The sequence below is a fragment of the Hippoglossus stenolepis genome, chromosome 15, assembly GCF_022539355.2.
Source record: "Hippoglossus stenolepis isolate QCI-W04-F060 chromosome 15, HSTE1.2, whole genome shotgun sequence".
NCBI classification, from domain to species: domain Eukaryota; kingdom Metazoa; phylum Chordata; class Actinopteri; order Pleuronectiformes; family Pleuronectidae; genus Hippoglossus; species Hippoglossus stenolepis.
Window position 1 is genome coordinate 11,372,293 of NC_061497.1, and position 16,085 is coordinate 11,388,377.

Genomic DNA, 16,085 nt, shown 5'->3' on the forward strand with positions numbered 1-16,085 from the left:
GAGGCTCCAAAACGGTCTTTTCTTTAACGATGACACCCCGTTATAATTGCACGTGGTGACTGATGTATTCAGTATCTTTGCTGGCTGAAGAGTCTCTATATTTATTCTCTTGATGTCTCTTATTTGGCAGCGTTGCAGCATTTGACAGGTTATCTGCAAATGATGCATTCAGATGTGAGACAGCACAGCTAGTTCTCCATGAGACGCTATGATGTTGACATACCAGCGACGGTTTCTCTTTGCAGTACACTTCTTCTGGTTGTCTCACGCTGTGATGTTGTCAGAGATTCTCTGTTTACAATAACACACTTTGTGCAGACCAGTGTACCAAGTGAATGTCAAACTGTATTAAAATGAACATACACAAACAGCTGCCTGGAAATTTAAAAAAATAAATCTAAAGGCATTGGCATTCATTTGCAAATTGGCAGCAAAAATTTGACTTCTAAGGGCAACTGCAGCAGCACTCCTTGCTTACCATTTTTAATTTGGGGTTTGAGGTAACAGCAGCAAATATGAGGGTATAACTCCACACACACTACAGCTCTATTTGGGTTCAAACTAAGGACGTACTTTCTGTGAGGCGACAGTAATCACAACTGCGCCACTGTGCTGCCTCAGGAGACACTTGAGCTGCCTAATATCCCATCACTGTCCTCATAACATGTATATATAAAGATTAGCACGAATGTTAATGTCGTTATTAATTAAGTAAATCAGTGCATTCATTTGCAGATAAACCTATGTCAACATACAGTACTTGTCTCCACATTTTTCACGCACTGTATTAATATGAACTCAGGCATGAACCCAGAATCTTACGGCACTAAAGAAAATTAGGTTTTCTTATTAATATGATAATTTGTGCAGCAAGAAACTCCACAGTCTAATCAGATCATCCCAGTTTCTCTACAGTTTCTGAAAATGTCCTTTTTCTCGTGTTTTCCCAAGAACGTGTCTCCTCACAGATTCGCTGACAGATATATTATGACAAACATAAACAACATTATCTGCAAAGTTAACAAAAGCACGAATCTTAAGAAGAACCACATTAATATGAAAGTGCATGCTAAAAAGATGCTGTTAAAATAAATGTAGTGGAGTAGACGTAATAAAATAATGAGTAAGATGGAAATACCGAGGTAAAGTAGAAGTATCTGAAAATTGTACTTGAGTAAAAGTACTGTCATTTACTTTCCACCTCTGTCTGTGAGAAAGAAACACTACGTAGGCAGCTAGAGAAGTTTTGGAGGAAACTGATGTGATGTGTTCTTATCAGCACACAAGTGATTTCACAACTTTTATTTACCTACACATATTAACTCATTGTCAGAATTTTGTCTTTAGTGCACTTCGGTATAAGTATTTCCAGGGTGGTGTAATTTCTGGTTAGTTTGAATGGTGCACAATGACATGCACACACCTGCCCATCAAAAATGGTGCTTTACATATGTATATATATTTATATATAATGTGTCAAAGCAGTCCGTTTAAACCTCGTTAGAGAGTAAATAACAAAGTACATACAAATGTATTATACAGAAACATAGGGTTACAACGAGCTTTGCAAAAACTAAAAGATAAATAAAAAGGAAAATTACTTCAGGAGACATAGCACAGTAAAATCGAAACATATTACCCATCAACATAGCTTCCAGAAAACCCAGAGCACAACCTCACTTTAAAAACCCAAGTGAGTTTGCTGAACTGACTCCCACGGGGAGACTGTCGCACAGCCGTGAGCACAGGCCAATGAGCAGTCCCCTTGTGTTTTCAGTCTTTAGTGCTGTGCAGCTACGTGATCTCACTCAGAGGACCTCAGGGACGTAGCATAGGTAGAGGGCATAAGCAGTTTACTGATACATTCTGGAGCAACATTATTGAAGGCCTCATAGGAAGAGGATCGTGAATCGCATCCTAGATGTAATCGGAAGCCAGTGTAGGGACATCAGAAATGGAGTGATAGGAGATCGAAATTTTGGACTAACTGTAAACAGATAACGGCATATTGGCTGAGGAGGGAATTGGGAGCCTTGCAGTGGTTACAGTGACATTACATACCCTTTTACAAATGCTGTAATTTCCTTTTGCAATATTTCTTAGGTGAAAATAGCAGGAAGGAATGACTGGGTGTTATTATCAAGTTTCAGCTGGTAGGTTTCAGCAGCGAAAGAGCTGAAGTGTTGATGGATGTTAGTAAAGGTCTTATCTTGGATGAAAACATATCCTTTGTTTCACTTTGATTCAACTGAAAATCATGTAAGTATAGTGGTGTGTTACGTCAGCATAGAAATTATAAAACACAAGCAAATTGTTAGTGTCCTAAGAGCATGAAAATAAAATAGGTCCAACAACTGACCCCTGGGGAACCCCACAAGTCTAACGAGCACAGGGTGATGCCTTTTAATCAGCTGGGGGAAACAAACAAACATTTGCAGATAGATTCAATCCTCCTCAGATATCCCAACTTATTTTTATAGCTTATCAATTGGAAAAGTGTGATCAAGTGTCTAAGGTCACAGACAAATCTAAAAGCACTATCATGGCAATTCAACCCTGAACTTACTACCTGATAATGACATTTGAGATCCTGAGGAGAGCTGCCTTCAGGCTGTGTTTCTGCCAAGAGTCCAATTGATATTCATCATATAGCCCAGATTTTTTTCTTCAACCAGTTACAGAAGTTGTTGAGAGTTATGGGCAGAGGATGTCGCCAATTGTTAAGCCCTATGAAACAAATAGTGATTTGTGAATGTAAGCTATACAAATAAAATTTGATTGATTGAAGCTGCTGGCAGATTTTTCTAAAACCTTGTATATGTAAAAGGTAACTTTGAGATAGTCTTGCATTTCACCATAGGATAAAGGTGCAGTTTATTTTGAAGGAGTTAAACCATTTAAAGGATTAAGGAGGCTGGTGAGGACGATGGGTTGATAATTGCAAGCAGAGATGGTCCAATAATGCTAATGGCTTCTTTAAGTAATTTGGGAGGCACAATGTCAAGGGGACACATGGAGGAACGAGTGTGGGAAACAGTATCAATCAAATCACCGGGGGAGACAGGAGAGAATTGATCAAGTAGGACGAGACAGATGTGTGATGACTCAGTATGGGGGCTGGTGAGGCTGTGGCGCATGATAGATTCTCTTACTCTGTTGATTCTATCCACAAAAAAAGAATTAAAAAGTGTCACTGTCTTTCACCTGCGATGGAGGATATGCTGGAGGATAAAGGTTGTTTAAGAGGCATCAACAGATTCAAAAAGAAACTCGGGACGTCATGATGGTAGTAAAGCAGGGGTGGACAACAATGTGCCACCGAGGGTCAAGTGTCTGCCGGCTTTTATCATAAAACACAAAAGTGCATGATTTCTCTGATCAACACACTAACACAAAGGGAAATAAACTAATCAGTGAAAACAAGTGCAGCACTGGATTTGTTAAAAGAAGCTAATTTCTGCTTCTAAATGCAAACAGACGTACTCGTGCATTTTAAAAGTCTCATTTTGTTGAATTCTGTGGAAATATGGACATTAAATATAAGTCATAATTTTTGTGTTGTTACCCACCATGGTTTCCCCTTTGAAACTGCTTAATGAGTCACTATTGATTAATTTTTGGAATCAGAAGTTCCCCCCCACCAGTTGACAGAGCTGCATCACCTGCTGACTCCAAACGGCCACATGCAGAGAGACTTTTCTGCAAAGCTCTGAAGCTCACGAGGAGTCCAATTCCTCTGTGTGACTCATTCAGATGTATGAGTTTTATTCATGTGAGGAAATCATTTATTTCATTTTTTGCCATTATCTTGATGGCATAAATTAAAATTACAAGGACCTTCAAGTTCTTTATGATGTAGGGTTTGGCTAATTGTTTTTGCCATCGCATGATAAGATAATCAATCCTTTCTTCCAAAAAAACTACAAACCTCAGAGAAAAAGAGAACAGTCAGATTCTGTGGCCTACACACTGTACCTGTGGAGCCAATATCGCTCAGCCAAATGAGAATGATGGTGTTCAATTACTCTCAACCATTTGTGGGAGATGTTGATTGTAACGTGCTCTGACATTTAGCGGAGAAAGAACGCTTCCGTACAGTTTCTGATGATTGTGTGAGAGGGGAGGTTCCCCTGATGTGAATCTGTGACTGGAAGAGATACAACTCTGTGAGGTGAGAAACATTCATTACTTGTTGACATGGGTTAAAAGTGGTGACACGAAAACCGGAAAGCACCACAATAGCTTTCTGCAGTTACTAAGTCAAAGTCCGTATTATCATATTTTGCAGTGTGATGCTTAATTAGTTATTTGAATTTATCATAGATTAGATATAACAATGGTCAACATGACCCCAAAAGTAAAGCCAAAGAGTCTTTATCGCCACCCATATAAAAATATAAGCATAACAAATTCTTGAAAATCTTGTGTTTCGGCAGCGGGTCATACCGACACTTCGTCCAGATCTACTTTACCTCAGATGTAATAACAACATGATGTTAGTTACAGTTCAATCTAAGATTTCAGCTCCACGCTGTTCATATTTTGCAATTAGGCGACCATCATCTCTGCCGAGGAAATGCATTCATTATCCACAGAGCTGCTCCCGTGTCTGACTGACTGACTTGATACAGAGCAATTTATCTTGTACACCGGTGTGTGAAGGCTCAGGGGCTGTGGTGGAACAGGCCCGTGACAGCCTCGTAACGTCCAAATCATCTGAGGCTTTTCTTGTTGGATGATGATCAGCTTGTTTAGATATTGTTTGGCTCACACACATCGGTCTGTGTGTGTGTGGTGATCATTACATTGGTGGAACATTTCAAAACCAGTATTTTAGGGTCCATGATGATTAGGTTAAGGGTTGGGGTCACAGTCAATGGATGAATGCCAAGCAATACAATGCACAAGATGAGTAAATCAATGTGCGTGCGTGTGTGTGTGTGTGTGTGTGTGTGTGTGTGTGTGTGTGTGTGTGTGTGTGTGTGTGTGTGTGTGTGTGTGTGTGTGTGTGAGTGTGTGTGTGTGTGTGTGTGCATATATGTGTGTTATAGATGTTACTCATGTGGGACCTAACACATTTTCAATATGGAAAATATCTTCTTTGATGGGAACAAAACGTTTGTGGTTTGTGAAAGTAAGTGTCAAGTGTTGTTCAGGCAAGTAGTAGTTGTGTTAGAGAGTTAGGTCAGAGTAAATATCTGGAATGCAAGTCAATGAAATGTCCTCTGAAGTCATGAGTGTGTGTGAGTGTGTGTCTGTGTGTGTGTGTGTGTGTGTGTGTGTGTGTGTGTGTGTGTGTGTGTGTGTGTGTGTGTGTGTGTGTGTGTGTGTGTGTGTGTGTGTGTGTGCGTGGATGTGGGTGTGTGGGTGTATGTGTGTGTTTGTTTTTATTGCTCAAATGTCACTGCACTTGGCTCATGACATTTTTCTCTTTTCCCATCTCAACTATTTGTCAAGAATCTTGAGTTCTTTCGGAGGGAACGGCACATTTCACTGGCTACCAGCTTTATATGTAAATAGATTTTCACAAAAGAACTCGTGATTGACCCGTGTCAGCAGCGGTTCAGTGGAGTTTGTTAAATTACCTGAGTGTGACAACGCTGCACGCAAACCGCCAAGTTGTGGCTCCTTTCTGAGGTTATGTAAACGATGCTCCTATGGTGGCAAGTACACATACATTAGTCAATTGTAACTGAGCACACACAAACGTTTGATAGTCTTCATGAATAGTTTAATCATGTTCAGGATATTACGCAGCGGTTTTGGCTGCAGACGTTTCTATTGAATTATTTAGTGATGACTTGACCTCAGCACTTAAAGTAGATTATTTAACTGGTTTATATGATTTCGGTTTGTTTTTTTGGGTTATGTTGAGGTTTTTCTAAGAATGACATTTTGGAAAACATGATATCTTATGCAGCTGTATTTTTAAAATGTTCCAGACAGTTTACATCATGTAATTGACTAGAATCCAAATGAGTGCGAGTGTTGACTAACTTCTGCTGTCATCTGTCTCCGATTTGATTTGACAAACATCGCCTCTTCATTTTGCCACTGTTTGCGAAAATGAAATCTAGCAAACTCCGCAAACACAAACATATGCGAATGCTCACAAGCCCCTTCCCTTGTTGAATGCACCTGCTGATTGGCTAAATGTTTGAAAAAGTGGCAGTTTACACATTCTCCTCCATATGGACAGTCGTAACCCTTATTGCAGTGACTATATGCATAAAAAACATTTCCCTACAGTGATACACAACTGCTGCGAAATAGCAAATATGACAATGCTGCAGCTCGAGGCCTGCCAGACTGCAATACACTGCTACTAAAGTCAACATATTGTGAAATGAGTTTTCTTGAGAACTCTTGAGATGCAGATTTTTGTTTTGTGGACACAAAGTTATGTGAACATTGTGCTCATCTACCATGGAAAGATTATGTGACAATGCCATAAATTGGATTTTATGATAATAGTACATTTATAAGCCAGGGGCCAATCTGATTTTATTGACCATATAGGCTATAACTGCAGTGACACGGGTCATTGAATCTGTTGTGTTCTGGATAGCTTTCAGTGATGTCAGCATGAAGTTGGCCGCGGTGTGTGGAAGGTTTTGCCAAATAATCCTGGAAGTCTCGATGCCTCTGTGGAGGGGAGACAGCAGAGTGATTTTAGGTCTTGATGTCTTGGATGATTTAAAGAGACATAATCATTAACGCATGAGTTGTAATAAAGAAGGACTGATGTGAGAACTGGTCTGCTTTCACAAGGATGTGTCACCTGCATGCAGTGGTGGAGGAAGTACTCAAACATGTACTTAAAGATGTAATAACTCTTTATTAAAATGTCTAAAAATGACTCAACCTATGTGATATTATTTTTAGACTGGTGTACTTTATACATTATCCAAAATAATTCCAACAACGTTCAAACCCAGAGAAATTCACCATTTTATTCAAGGTTGTGGGATGCTTCTTTTTTAGTCGCCCTTTAATTGCATCATATGCGCTTTGCCCATCTCTGCTATAACATCTTTGATAAATAAAGTCGGTCGGCCAGTCAGCTAGTCGGCTCTTATTCCTTCCATTGTTTGTATTGATCACTCGTAATGCATCACCATGATCACCGAAGACAACTCCCATGATCCCACACTGCTTCACAATCAAGTCTTTTGTTATTATTTTTATTGAGAGACCCCTAGTTGCATAGACAAAAAACATATTTAAGTTAAAGTTAAAGTACCACATTAACCTTTCTACTTGAGTTAAGTACCTGCTTTTAAATATAAACAAGTAAAATTATTAAAAGTGGAAGCAGTTGCGGAAAGTAGCCTATATTCCTTAATGCTGACCATATCATTGACTGTGTCTGTATAATACTAAAGAATGCTGCAGATGATGCCACTGGAAACACTTTAATATTATTATTATTAATTAATTAAGTCGTGGCCTCTTCAGAATCCATTTCAGGAGGTTCTTCTTCACTAGTGATGCTGCCGCTGTAGGAGGCGTGGTCTAATTTGACCTGTCAGCTCTGATTAGATCAATGGACCTTTCTCCTCTGGTTATTTTCAAGATAAAGAGAACAAGCTAAACACGCAACACAATGCTTTGTAGAAATGTAAGTGGAGTAGAAAGTACAGATGTGTTGTGGAGTAAAAGTGAAAATAAAAACAAATCTACTTCAGTTAAAGTAATCTGTACTTTAACTGAGGTAGATTTATCTTTCTTTGATGAGAAATGTACACTCAGGAAGTAAATGTACTTTGTTACATCCCACCTCTGGCTCTATGCATCTGATGTCCTCACAGGCTCTGACCCTGCTCTGCTGAAGAACCTGTGTTGTTCAGCCTCGCTGCCTCATCCTGTATTTACTTGCTGTGCTCTGATGGTCCTGTGGCCCATGTTCCATATCCCATCATGCCTGAGCTCTGACTGTGCCTGTTGGCTGCTTCTCCTCGGTTTCATTTGCATCCCGATAAAAAAAAAAGCTCCTGCAGCTCCGACTGTTAAATCTTTGGTCTTTGACACCGTCACTTCCATTTTACATGTTGCCTTGACAGACTTTAAATTTTCAATTAGTTTGGATAGGTTTATCTCCCCTGCCTGTACAAAGCCACACTAGGAAGGTTTTAACTCCTGAATCTGCTGTTTAGCATTAAGGCTGTACTTTATAATCTCCCTCAACTCTTGAGGGGCTTCTGAAGTGAAGGAATCCAAATGTCTGACAGTGACAGTGATAAATCTGTTTAAGTTCCAAACTTGACTTCCACCATAGGGTTGTAGGCAGAACGCAAACTTCAATAATTGATTTGGAATTTACAATTAGTTTTCTTTGAGCTAGGTGCACTCATCTTGCTCACAAGAAACAAAATAAGCACAGTTAAAAGGTTAATTTGTATTGGAATAAGTATTGGAATTTATATTTAACTTTATTTAAAAAATGTCCTTCAATATTTGGGCTAACTCAAACATGGAGATAAGGTTGAAATACAATTGAATATTCCTTTAATGACAATCTGACAGATCAGATGTGTCCTCAACATCATCTGTAAAGGTGACATTAAGACACCGCTGTTCTGACACACACACACACACACACACACACACACACACACACACACACACACACACACACACACACACACACACACACACACACAGAGAAACTCCTTGTTCTCCTGCGTGGTTCATTTTTTGTGAACATAAAAGAGCCAAGAGGCTTTTGACAAGAGCAACCATTCAGCTGCTTTTATTAACACAAAGGGTTTTATAAGAAATAAATGTCATTTTCATTTCATTTTCAAATAATGGACTATTATTATATTCCAATGTGGCATAAACTGTTTCAAGTAAATCTATTTGCATGTTAAATTGAATAGCATGAAAGTTTCCTGGAAACTATTTCTGTAAACTACATATATTTTTCCTGAATTTCTTTGGTTACCACTGTCTTCCTGACTGCCTACCACTAAAGCTAACCCCTAAATCAAATTGTGCTTTCATGTGGTGTTGGAATTATTGGAAAAAACGAATTCCCAACATGGGAAAATGTACTCCATCTGAAGTTGGAACAACAACTTGGAAACATTTCAGTACATGAGTTGCAGAGTTGCTGAGGTCATCACTTGTCCACCTATACTTCCATTTATTTCATACTGTGTGAATGTTTGTATACTTGTCTTCTATTGAGGGTGGTGGAGGTGGGTGATTAGACTAGAAATCAGAGCTTTGAATATGAGCATGTTGCATTGACCTCACTGAAATGTTTGTATGCAAAATCGATTGCTGAGAGTTTGGGAAAATCCCGGGATGCAACACACACAGACAGACAGAGGAAGACAAAGAAGAGGAGATGAGACTCAGCCTAAACACAGCTGCTGGCTGAATAAGTAAAGCCACCTACAGGAAGAACAGAGTGTTGAGAGGAAACAGGAGAGTGGAGCAATTCCCACCGACTCTATCAAACACAAAGACTGAAACTGTGATGCACAATCACTGACAGAATCCAAGAGTGAGAAGCCAGTGCTCACGGGACAAGGGAGAAACTAATGGCTTAGTTTATTCTCTGACAAATTCAGGCCCGGCAATGTTGCAAATCACGTTGGCATGAAAACGCAGGAGGGAGAAGGACTGAGAGGACACAGAGTGTTGGGTGAGAGGGTGATGGTGGAGGAAATGCCTCTGTGAGGGAGCCGGTAGTGAGAGACACGAGGCAACAGATGGAGAGAAGAGGCCCGTGGAGGCTGACAGCAGCGATACTCCAGAGAGGGAAGGCAGCGGTGGGGGAAGCCCTACATCTGATAATCGTAGTGGAACCAATAATTTGCTTTAAAATTAGCCCCGAGACAATCTATTAATATAGTATCTGAACAGTTATTTTTAAACCCTACTGTATCATTGCATTTGTAGTTAGTATGTTGTTGTGTTCGCCATTTTGCCTCAACATTCCACAACAATATGGAGGAATAATGTGTTGAAGACAGACAGAAGCCAGCAGGAAGAGGAGGGTAATGAAGATGAAATGTTTGATCTATGTCTTGAGAGCGAGTGTGGCCTTAATGATAAAACGCTGCCAATGAATAAGTCTGCCAGTGGACAGGGCAGGCCTGTCAGCGTAAGCATAAAAGGTGATGAGTGAGACATTTGCTCTGTTAAAACGTCATGCTCCAAGATGCACAAGAAGAGGCCTGTGAATATAAAACATAGCTGCAGGCTAATTCAGTGCCAGCAATGGAGAAAATAAATTTTAAAAAGTGGCAGCAACCACCTTGTTTTGCAACAAATAAAAAAAAAGCCAGAAAAATTGATATGGATAAAAAGATGATTTGCCCCTGAATCAGAAAACTCATTTTCAGTCAATTGTTTGCAGCGTGAAGAATGTGACCAGAATCTAAGTCTTGTTTGCAAATTCAGTCGACGGATGTCAGCAAGTTTAATCTCTGTTCATTATTTTACCAAATGCATGAATTAATACATTTTTCAGGACGGGTGGCTTGAAGTGCAACAAAAATGCTGCAGTCTTGACTAAGCTGCAGGTAGATGTTGAAAGTCACTTTCTTTTTTATCTGACATGTTGTCTGACAATTACTTAAGCCAAGCCTTAATAAATCAGCATCAGAGGCAAAGGTGGCTGGTCTGATGTGTGTTGGTTTCATGTGTTAACTACAATATGATCCTAAAACTCTTTCACATTGTGGGGACTCACCAACCCTCTGAGGACTTTAGAATTTAAAATGGAAATTCCCAGATTTTACACATCAGGCTTATTACAGGTCTTTGATAACTGTGGTGCATGACTGTATAGCTACAGTCTTTTGTGGCTGCTGTATAAAGTCTGATAAATTGTCTCAAGTTGATTCAGTGTTGGGTCTGATGACCACAAGTCAAGATCTGGAGGTTAAACAGTTTATCCAATGTCTGTAGCCTGCTCCTCATCTCTGCTCGAGGCTAGTGGCTACGACAGCTGTTATTAGCATAGCTCACAATATACTGCATATAAAGATGGTCGACGCGTCTCCAGCATTCAAAAATGAAGCTAAAATATATTGAATACAGCTGCTTCCGTCTTCTGTTGGTGACATCACTTGGAGCCACAGTCTGCGCAGTCGCGATTGTGGAGTGGGGCCTCGGTGTCGAGGTCCCGCTGATACATGCACTCAACCAGTTGCAAGTCAGTCTCAGCTGTCAATCATGACTTCTCAGCCCATTTTTACATCATCAAATAATTAAATAAAACCAAAGATCTCAGGAAAATGGGCACTTGAACGAACATCAATGTGATATCACTGCCTAAAATAAGAGGAACCATCTGTGAGAACAATTTTGCACGTACTTTAAGTTTTTTGTTCGGCCCTTGTCCTATCCACCAACATGGAGGGGGCAGGATTCGACCTTTACTGCAGTCAGCCACTAGAGGGATGTTTTGGCTTCACTTTTGTAGAGCTGTCATGTCGTCCATGGTTATATCTAGAGTCTTTGTAACAAATATCCAAATCCCTGACCGAACTGTTGGCATTTGAATTGCATTGTGGGTAATGTAGAGCCCGGGTTTTTAACAAGACAGATCGATTAATGAAGAACAAAACTTATCACTAATATTGTTGCATTGATTCTGATCCTTTAAAAAACAATCTACTATGAGTTCAACAATGTAAGAGGATCTAACTGTCCAGTAGCAATTACTTGACAGGTGAGAGTGAGCCCACAGAGAATGAAGGAATCAATTTTACGTCCTTTTAGTTAACAATGTGATGGGGTGCTATAGATTCTATAATATATCATTTACATTCAAATTAAAATCTACTCCATCACTTCACATCAACATGATTCCTGTTGGCTACCAATGTCCAATCAACATCAGCCACATATATTGCTTGAAGCCACAACGTCATTTACAGTTAAATCAAAAGTTGAAACATACGGAGCTTTAGCCAAACTTTTGTAGAATAACAGAACATTTCATCTGCAAGTTGTCAAAACAAGTTCTCCTTTTAGCCAGCGGGCACCTGGATCAGATTCCTGGAGCACCTGCTTCGAATAGATTACCATGCGTGATGAAGTCTTCTTTAAAAAAGTCTGAAGATATCTTGTTGTGCATTTGATCTTGAATTTATTTTCACTGCTCTCTACTCAACACCTGTTGGCAAAAATAAAATACAAACATTTCAGTAGAATTTTGATGAACGCTGTGTGTGTGGAAAAAATATTTTTGTCACTGCTTGTTTATTTGTACACTATGTACTTTTGCTTCTCCATCCCAGAAGAACATATATTATAAAAATACTTCACGTGTGATTATATGCTTTCCAATATGTCAATAAAATGTGAAGTAACAACAGTGCGGTTCAATGAGGCAACGGGAATCCATTTTATGTAGATTTTACAAATCTTGTGTCCACTTTAATTGCAATTCTATTAATTATGTCATTGTAAGCATGTAGGCATTAAGTTAAAAGCCATGATGTCACTGCACTTACCTCTGTTCGATGTGTCAGGCTATAATATAGATTTTAAATCACTCCTCTTCCATGTAAGTGGAGGGGACATGTGTCAAATTATAATTTAATTCAATCTTATCACATTGACGTTTGTTTGTTCAAGTGTTCATGTTTCAGGGAGGTTATATTCGACAATGTTCCTATTGTTATCAAATGATGTGTTTTCAAGCAACAAAATCCATTTAAGTGTGAAAAACAATTTGTTGTTGTCCCACTTTAATATGTTTGAGAATGAAGGACAGCAGTGGGTCATTTCTCTTCTTCAAATGAGGGGGGATGTGCATCTAGGGACTTCCTGAATGGGAACACATCTTTATTCAAAGTTTATAAATACAATGTCACTGATCATTTATTCAATCAACACATAGCAATCCCACAGATAGGTCTCATATTGTGTTTGTTAGATATCGAAATAAGTTGGAAAATGTCCCAGATTTCTCAAATTCACTCCACTGTAAACAGGCACAATCAAGGCTACCGACACATGCATAAGAAATTATCAGAATACATCTTTTGTGTAGTTGTCTTTGATTTTGTATTATTTTTAATATTCCTAAAGTCATCTCAGGGCAGACGTCAGCTGATCCCCTACCGGCTTTTTAGATGTTTGAATGCAGCAGGGCTGGTGGTCAGATTTTCAAAGCCTGACAGTCTGGTTGGGTGAGGCTGACACAAAAGCACTTCCTCCCCATTGAAACGTGTACAATGGCAGAGGCCCCGTCTGAGACTTTTGCTTTGCGGGTAAATTATGCAACTTAATGGATTCATCTGTTGAGATGGGACGGATGGGATGGAGAGAACGCCGCAAAACGTCTGGGAATGTGGAGAGTCGCAGGGAGGATGAAGGGAGGTAGGAATGGGACTGAAAAAGAGGAAGGAGAAGGGGAGATGGAATATCTCACAGGTAAGGATATAGCCGATAGCTTCAAAGAGATATTTTTTATTCCTTCTTCTTCTTACTTTCCTTTCTTTTACCTCCCCCACCTTGATCTTACAGACACAAACAGAAATACTAACAGAAATGCACAAACACACTCCCAACAGACGTTAGGCTGCACTACCCATAAAATCCATCCATTTATATGGGATAGCCTGCGGTACAACAGAAGGAAATATGCTCCACGTTGATAATAAGAGAATGGTGTACAGGGATCCCGGCTCTAATAACAGGAAATGATCATTTGAATTACCTGTGGTTCTGCGTCATTCAATTTCCTCGCATATTGATCTCCTACAGTGACAATGAATAATGAACCGCAATGAATGATAATTCTAACTTTGCCAGTCACTCAGAGAAAACTAATATTCATCGCCATTAACTTGCATAAATGTGTTTATGCTCTTTACTGTGCAACAGAACTTCATTTAAAAAACTCTCAGTTTCTGTTGCCTTGTACAAGCTGATCTCAAATGTATGCACACTTTCAACATTGAAACATCCCCATTGTTACTGTTATCATTCTCTTTAGGCCCATACTATAATTGTTGTTTGCCATTAAAATCGTATTTACTTCTTTCATTTGTATGTTGCATATTTGTTATATTTACAGATCAATGCTCATGCAGTAGATACACAAAAATGAATGCATATATTTTTCAGATTTTTCTTTTTCTACAGTCTAAAACCAAATAATACCACCAGGGAAATCTTGATAGATCGACATATGCCAAATTCCTACAAGAGTGTGAGAGAGTGTAGCGAGGAGAACCTTGCACAGAATTATTAAGTTTTATTAAAAACAAAAGCTGCAAGTGAGGAAGCTGCAGACAATATAAAACTTTATGCAATATTCTTTGTGAAGTTTGTGAGTGTAGATCAATGTTATGATGTTATTCAAAGAAAGAAGGAAAGAATATTGCAGGTGCTATGATTATAACTTAAATGAAAGTAAAATTTAAATAAAAATAAAAAAACACAAGTCATCAAATCTAATGGCTTTTGTCAAAGACAGTATATAAAGATGGATTGCATGTCTCAACTTCCTACTATTTTCGAGAAATGAAGCAAAAATATTTATGCGATATTTTATCATACGAAACAATTTAATATGAATTACCAGTACCCAGTATTTTCAAAGCATGGCCATTAATTATGCCTCCTTTCCTCTAAAGTACCAAGTCACTCCCTTGTTGCATTTACTCTTGTTTTACTCCACCGTAATTAAATTTAACTACCTGTAGAAAATCTGTAAATATTTTATAGATACATGATTCTTACAGAGAAATTACAATGTGAATGATGATCTGTATTATACAGTGTGTATTACAGTGTGTAATGTCTGCACTTGTGGCACTGTGTGGATTACTGACATGATATTTATTGAAGATGGACTAAAGAGATCATTTATTTTAATGGTAAAGACAAACAAACGAATGTGGGGATTTTCTAGTTTACTTTCCATTCAAATAACCAGAAATGTGAAAGACATGTCAACATAAGAAGTTAAGAACCATGGAAGCGCATTGCATTCACAGAGTAAAAAAAAAAATTCAACACACATTTATATCCATGAAGCATCCAGTGTTGGTTTAACTGCTTGGTCTAACTAGAGAGCCACTTCCATGATGTTAGACTGGGCTTTTCCTCCTGAACAATCCCAACGACTTGGGATGCCTGCACACTGTTGATTAATATTAATGCTGTCTTCATTTTTAAGAAAAAATCATATTTCCCATTGTCTCCTACCGAGAGAGAAGTAAAAGCAGATTAACTGCAAAAGCTTCATCGTTGCCGACTGTCTTGTCTTGTGTTTAGCGACAACTGACAGATTCAGATCCTGATCCTGATCTACATAATTATAATGTTTCAAATTTTGTATTTACTCTGTGAATGCAATGCGCTACTGTAAAAAAAAAACGGAGAGTTGCAGGATAATTATTTTACACCTGGACATAAGTTGAATATCTGACAATAATGTCTACAAACAGTGTTTGAGAGACTGAAGGACATATACAGAAACCATTGTGGTAGAGTGGTTTGGAAGAGAAAAGCAGGGCATTGTCTCAGTGATTGTGTTAAAATCCTTAAGAACAGATGCTTCTACACGTGTGACAAACCGACACCAGCTACAGAAAGGTAGAGAAGTGATGGAGGAACGAGTGGTCAACATGTCTCCTGTTTGTTAAATGAATCAAGACGAGGAGCGAGGGAACATACAGTGAGCTGGAGAGGAGTGCGTATAGATTAAGAGAGGTATTAATTCTGACCCATAATCTCTCTGCCTCTGTAATTGAGGTCGCACATCAGGGGAGGCTGAGTTTGGATAGAAACTGGCTTTCTGATTTACTAAGCTCTGAGGACGGAGCAAACACACACACACACAGACGTGGAATAAGAGGGTGTGACCCTCCTCGGACATTATGTTTAGAGACAAGGTGAAGGGGGACAGACAGGGACACGCTGAGGACGACCTCAACGTCCTGCAGACCTCAAGTCAAGTCAAATTAAACATAAGAGTAAAGGGAGGTGCACTGGTTTTCAATGTACAGAAATGATCAACATATTAACAACATCGAGGATTTCAATGATTTTAATTGCAATTGCGAGAGAGTTGAATTGCATGTTTCATTTGTTGTTGTGAAATT